At 33.8% G+C, this 6,717-nt stretch overlaps 1 long non-coding RNA gene across 1 annotated transcript; it reads right to left on the bottom strand.

Moving 5' to 3' along the window:
* Positions 1–3,059: 3,059 nt before the first annotated feature.
* Positions 3,060–4,679, bottom strand: LOC102661532 (uncharacterized). Its single transcript, XR_419514.4, has 5 exons — positions 4,410–4,679; positions 3,633–4,294; positions 3,422–3,487; positions 3,257–3,332; positions 3,060–3,108 (listed from the first exon to the last, which is right to left on the bottom strand). It is a non-coding gene; the product is annotated as an uncharacterized lncRNA (long non-coding RNA).
* Between the last annotated feature and the right edge of the window lie 2,038 nt (positions 4,680–6,717).

Below are 6,717 nucleotides of genomic sequence, written 5' to 3'. Positions count from 1 at the left end.
GGCTATTTCCATATTAGTTGTATATTATATAGAGATATTTGCAGAATTGTGCCACATGTACTATATGTTCTATGTTCTATTATATCTCTGCATCAAACACTTTCTTGTATGTAGCTATTATTATGCTGATGATAAAATAATCAATATTATTAATGAATGCATACATGTATAAATAGCACATCACTTAAAAAAATGATAAACATCTCAGCCCAAAGACCTTCTTGAAGTATTTTCATTATAAGTTTTCAAGAAGTGAAATAAGCAATACAACTGAACCTAAAAAGCAACATGGCAGCAAGGATGCAAATAATGTTGTTTCCAGTTAATCAAAAAGCATAAAAGAAAAAGAATCATACAACTTTTCAAACATGCTAAAGCTCCACTAATGCTAACATCCTACCACTTTATACTTAGATAGCAATTTGAATCAATCTCACTTGTTGCAAATAATTTTCTAATTTCCTAAGAGATAGAATGCATCTGGTGTCTCAAAGATAGGCCATATGATTTGGTATCTCCCTGGCCTAAAGAAGTTGGGCTACTGGAACTCCCAGAAGCCTCTGAACTCCTATTCTCTCCATGCGCTTTTCACACACTCCATAACTTGTCAAAGATTCTCCTTGACCGCAATGGCAACAATTGAATGTCAGTTTTGTTGTTTTTGCTATTCTTCTTGCTCAACTTCCCATTTTTATGTAACTCTTCATCCTTGATCCTCAAATGACTGATATGATTCTTGAGGGTGGCTTGGCAGCTATCTCCCGTTGTTGTCTCATATCCCTCATCTCGGTTCATTGGAGAGCATAAAGGGTCGCATGCACTATTGTTACCGGGTGTTCGAAAGCTGATAGAAGACTTGACATAATCAAAGAAGAGAACATGCACTATAACTTGAAGAGGAAGGCGTTCATGCTCTGCTGCATGCACAGAAGCACCTGCTGTCAATTTTTGGACATCCATCAGTCCACATAGCTTCTATGATCAAGAGTTCAATCTTCAAGTTTGTGTGTATAAAAAAATATCTACAGAGAAAAGTCAACTTGTTTAATGAAGGTTGTATCTGAAGTATTAGTTCTTAGTTTAAAATTGACGCAATAAATTATTAAACAAAAGTATCTAAATGCCTCCTTAGTGGTGAAACTGCTAAAGATCTTTGAGAGTCAATCCTAAAAGAACTATGGCAGACAATTTTTTTTAGAAGCCAATAAATAGTATTATTAACACCAGGTCGTAGCACAAGCTGTGCATAAATTGGATTCATTAAAAGTTACAATATGATGCCAAAGATACGAACAGTCGATACAAAATAATAATGACAACAATGGCTTAAAAACATCTCAGCCTATATATGAAATAAAAAATAAGCAAAGCCAATATTCACTCCTGGAAACCGAAGGCACTTTTCAGAAACTATGGTAGACAATTAACCTATCGGTTAGTTTATATAATGTAGCTAGCAAAACATGATCATACAATAATCATCTGTCAAATCCACTCTGACTTTAACTTTGCTGCTAAATTTACACTCTTCATGATGTTCTGCAAATCTGACGCTACACATTTTCTTCTCATGTTTAAACATGAAAATTTGGATTTAGGAATTTGTCTTTATTCCCCCTTTTTTTTCTTCTAAAAATTAAGCATGCTCAAATTATGTGCAGCAATGATTTAGACTCCATATATGGAACAATTTAATTGTTTGCATTTAAAGATCATGCATACCTTTTTGTGGCTAATATGCCATCATTTTCACAATTATCATACTCCAAGTAGCAACCATGCAAACCAAAATAAAAATTCATCATACATCACCAAATCAATAACAATTGATTTATTTAATTTTTAATTAAAAAAAATGAACTTGAGCCACCACTATAATACAACGAACAATCAATCAAATGGATTACCATATCAAAAGCGTTGTCTTGTTTTTCACCATATATCAGCAAATCAATACCACAAAGATCAACAATGAAACCCAGAAAGAAGAAACATGTAATCAAAAAAGAAAAAAATAACAATTAAAAATTGAGAATAAATAACCTATTATTGTTATTGGACCAAAGGAAATCAGGGGGCGCTTGATCGATGAAAGAGTAATCGAGAAAATCCCAATAGCCGCTGTCTTCTAAGGAATCCATTTGCACCAAACCAAACTGCCCTCCCTATCTTCTCTTTCAGAATAACACATGATGGAAACTTGCTTGTGGGACTTCTATGGAGGTTGGATCTTTGAGCTTCAATGGGGTCCTTTAATGGTGATTTTCCACCATGGAGATGCAGCGGAAGACAAAGGAAAAGAGGTGAGAGGAGGCGCGCCATCCATTAAGGAATAAGTCATGGAAGAAAGAGCTTCACCACCAAAATGAGCCTTGGATAAGAAGCTTGGAGAGGATGCTTCAATGGAGGAAAAGAAAGAGGGAGAGAAAGAGGGAGGGGGGAGCACGAAATTGAAGGAAGAAAAAGGGAGACAAGTTGAACTTTGAGTTGTGTCTCACAAGACTCTCATTCATCAAAGTTACAACAAGTGTTACACATGCTTCCATTTATAGACTATGTAGCTTCCTTGAGAAGCTTTCTTGAGAAAACTTCCTTGAGAAGCTTCTTTGAGAAAACTTCCTTGAGAAGCTAGAGCTTAGCTACACACACCCCTCTCATAACTAAGCTCACCTCCTTGAGAAGCTTCCTTAAGAAGATTCCTAAAGAAGCTAGAGCTTAGCTACACATACATCTCTAATAGCTAAGCTCACCTCCTTGAGATGAGAAACTAGAACTTAGCTACACACCCCCTATAATAGCTAAGCTCACCCCCATGACAAAAAACATGAAAATACAAAAAAAAAAGTCCTTACTACAAAGACTACTCAAAATGCCCCGAAATACAAGGCTAAAACCCTATACTACTAGAATGGCCAAAATACAAGGCCCAAACGAAGGAAAAACCTATTCTAATATTTACAAAGATAAGCGGGTTCATATTTAGCCCATGGGCTCGAAATCTACCCTAAGGCTCATGAGAACCCTAGGGCCTTCCCTTGGATCTCTAGCCCAATCTACTTGGAGTCTTCTACCCAATGCCCTTGCGGGATAGGATTGCATCAACACAACCTTCAAATATTGTGTACCCAAATAATAAGAACAATATTTTAGCTGTGTAGACAATAAATATTATTTTTTTCAGATATTAGTTAACATTATGTTAGAAATAAGCTGACAAAAATGCATGACTTTCAAATGAATGTATAATCATATATACCCAAGAAGCAAATGTTTGTGCATCTTGTTCTTCATGTCCTAGTGATCCAGGCATACGTTTACTGCAAGTTTGATTTCTGCAAAGAAACTATAAGTGATCAGAAAGGCTTGAATAAATGAACATCAGCATGCTCATGATCAAAGCTTAAGGTTGATGTGTTCATACCCTGTATCAGAATATATCCCCAATTGTATGCGATTGAACCCAAAATACCACTAAGCCACAAACACCCTGATCCAAATAAAAATCGCAAAAAGATCAAAATTAACAAAATTAAACACCCTTGAATGAGGTGGAGAGCTTGCATGCAAATCCAGATAATTAAATTAGGTAAAAAAACAATATTGGAAAAGATAAGAAATTATAAGAAACAAACCTTGCGTGAATGATCTTAACACCAGTTTTCATGTTGAGCCGAGACCAATTGTAAGCGATTGAACTCGAAATACCACTCGGCCACAGACACTCTGATCCAAATAAAAATCGCAAAAACTGCAAAAAGGATTTTCCAGGTACAACAGGATTTTCCAGGTACTTCTCTTTTATTAGATCAAAATTAACAAAATCAAACACCCGTGAATGAGGTGGAGAGCTTGCATGCAAATCCAGATAATTAAATTAGGTAAAAAACAGTATTGGAAAAGATAAGAAATTATAAGAAAAAAACCAATTGTAAGCGATTGAACCCGAAATACCATTGGGCCACAGACACCTCGATCCAAATAAAAATCGCAAAAACCGCAAAAAGATCAAAATTAACAAAATCAAACACCCGTGCATGAGGCAACAACGCAAGACAAAGATCCGTGCGAGTACAACACCCAATAATAGGATATATTTTCTTATTTCTTATTGGTATATTTGAGAGGTCTGGGTGTATATGCTTTCTTCTCTGCATCACGGGTCTCTTCTTTTTGTTTGTTTTATAAATACTTCTATGGGATATTGTGAACACAATGAATTAAGAAAAGAATTAACCCACAACTTTCATATAGTGAGACACCACATTACCACCAAAAGCCCAAAACTTGTTCAAACCTGCACAACACAAAATCCAATCCGCATCATGGGTGACCATTTATAAACCAAAAAATAGTAAATTAAAAGAAGAAAAAAAAATATGAGACAGAAAGGAATGAAATATATCAAATACCAAGAATAGATGCTTGGAATTGTGTAGAAGAGAAAAGGAATCCATGAACCAAAAACTGATCTCACACACAGTATCTCTCTCTGTGTGAAAGACAAAGATTGAAGGTGGTGGTGGTGGAGGACCTTGTTGCTTTGAGAGAGAGAAAGCTTCCAAGTTGTACAGAGAAAGAAAGTGAGTGAGAGAGAAAGAGAAAGGAGCCTTTTGTCATGGGAGAAAGAGAAATGGAAAAATAAAAAGAAAACCGAAAAGACGGGATGAAGATTGGAAAAGAAGAAACTGGAACAATACGTGGAGAGCAACCAAGGGAGTGGAAAATGAAAAGGTTAGAAAAGAAGACACCTGGAACAATACGTGGAGCAACCAAGGGAGTGAGAAATGAAAAGGTTAAAAAACCAAAAAACCAAGAAAATGGACAACTGTCACAATCTTAGGCAGGGGTATTTTAGAAATTTCTAGAGGATTCTCTTTTATTAAGAGTATATAGATGGATGTTAACTTTGCGCTTACAACATTAATTTTAAAATAACCTATGTTAAGGAAAACTCACAACATTGGTTATAAAATAATCAATGTTAACAAAAATACTTTATTTACCAAATTGTCACTATATTTTGTTAACATCAGTTTTTATTGAAATCAATGTTAACAACCATCATTAAATTCATATTTTTTTAGTAGTGCTTGTAATTTACCTAGTCATGACAAAAATAGAGCATAAATTACAATTAAAGACATAGTAAGGGAAAAGAAAGAAACCAAAACAAATGATGTTCCCTTTCCCTTCCTATGTCTCCTTTGAGATCTCAACTCCTCATCCTACACATTCCTACTTTCAAAAAGTGAAAAAAAAATTTAATCTAATAAAAGATAAAAGAATTGGGACTTCCCATTTTCTATTTAAAACTTTTTTAGGTTAGGGGCATGGAGTTTAGCACCACTATGCTGCAAAAGCAATCAATTCATAATTTGAATTCAACATGGTCGTCTCGAAGTGTAGCACAATCATGCTTCTTCACCAAAGGCATGCTGGTCTTGCTGGAGGGTAGCATGGGCATGCTCTGCTCTTCAGTTGAAATCCTTTGAGGTTCATCATGGTTGTGCTAGTGGTTAGCATAAACATGCTCAGATTTTGAAAGAAGACCTTTAAAAAAGAGCATGTCCACGGTGGTGCAACATAACCATGCTCGAATTCCAATCGAAGACCTTCAAAATGCAACACAATCGTTCTTCTTCCTCAAGAAGTAGTTAGTCCACTTTATGCCTAGCACGACCATGCTATAGATTAGCAGGATCATATGCATCCAAAGATATGCTTAAAGTTATTAAAAAAAATCCTATTCTTGGCTCTTTTCCACGCTAATTTTCCTGGGCGTTTGCTTGTTGCACACTTAACAAAGAAACATGAGTTTTGCCAACAAAAGATAAAGTGGAATAGATTTGATGATCATTTTTAAAACTAAAGCATTTCAAGACCAACACACACTCCCTGAAACGCATAAATCAAGGTTTATCATGTTGTTAAGCAAGTGGAATGAATCTTGAGGATAATTTTTAAAACTAATAATTAGTAATTAATGTAGCAAAAACTAATATAATTGTGTGTCATTTCTTTTTATTCTCCCAAGGATTAGTGCGTATAAATATGATAAAATATGTTTTTGATTCTTTTAATATGTAAAAGTTCAATTTTAATCTCCTAAAAAATATGTCTTGCATCTAAGTGGGATAAAAAGAACTAATAACAAGTAATGACATGTCAATTTGTTAAGCATTAGCATTTAACTTATTTGAGTTATTATGAGGAACTAAAATTAGTCTATTTGTTAAAATGAAGGATGATAAATATTTTAAATATAAGACCTAAAGTGAATATTATTGTTACATTTTAAAGGATTAAAAATGTAGTTAATCTTTTTTTATTCATAATAACAACTATGCACTAAACTCACATAATTTTGAGTTTGATAATTCATAATAACATCTAAATTGTTCTCTCTCATTCATGTGAAGAGAAATATTAACAATATATTTTATTATTATTGATTTAAAATTATTAGAAATTACAAAATGTTAAGGATCTCAATTTTTATTTAATAAGTCTCATTTCATTCACAATTTTATAATTTTTAATAGGTTTAATTGTGACTTTTTGTCCCAAAATTGTACAATATTGCAAATTTTGTTTAAAAGATTGGCTTGGCAAAATTTGTCTCCAATTTAAAAAATTCTTGATTTGTTTTTATTGTGACGTTTTAAAGAAAAATTATTATAATATTGTCTTAATTGTCATGTTTTTTTTACAGGTGAA

The sequence above is a fragment of the Glycine max genome, chromosome 4, assembly GCF_000004515.6.
Source record: "Glycine max cultivar Williams 82 chromosome 4, Glycine_max_v4.0, whole genome shotgun sequence".
In the NCBI taxonomy this organism is placed as follows: domain Eukaryota; kingdom Viridiplantae; phylum Streptophyta; class Magnoliopsida; order Fabales; family Fabaceae; genus Glycine; species Glycine max.
Note: the sequence above shows the minus strand (reverse complement) of the source record. Positions and strands in the feature narration are given on the sequence as shown.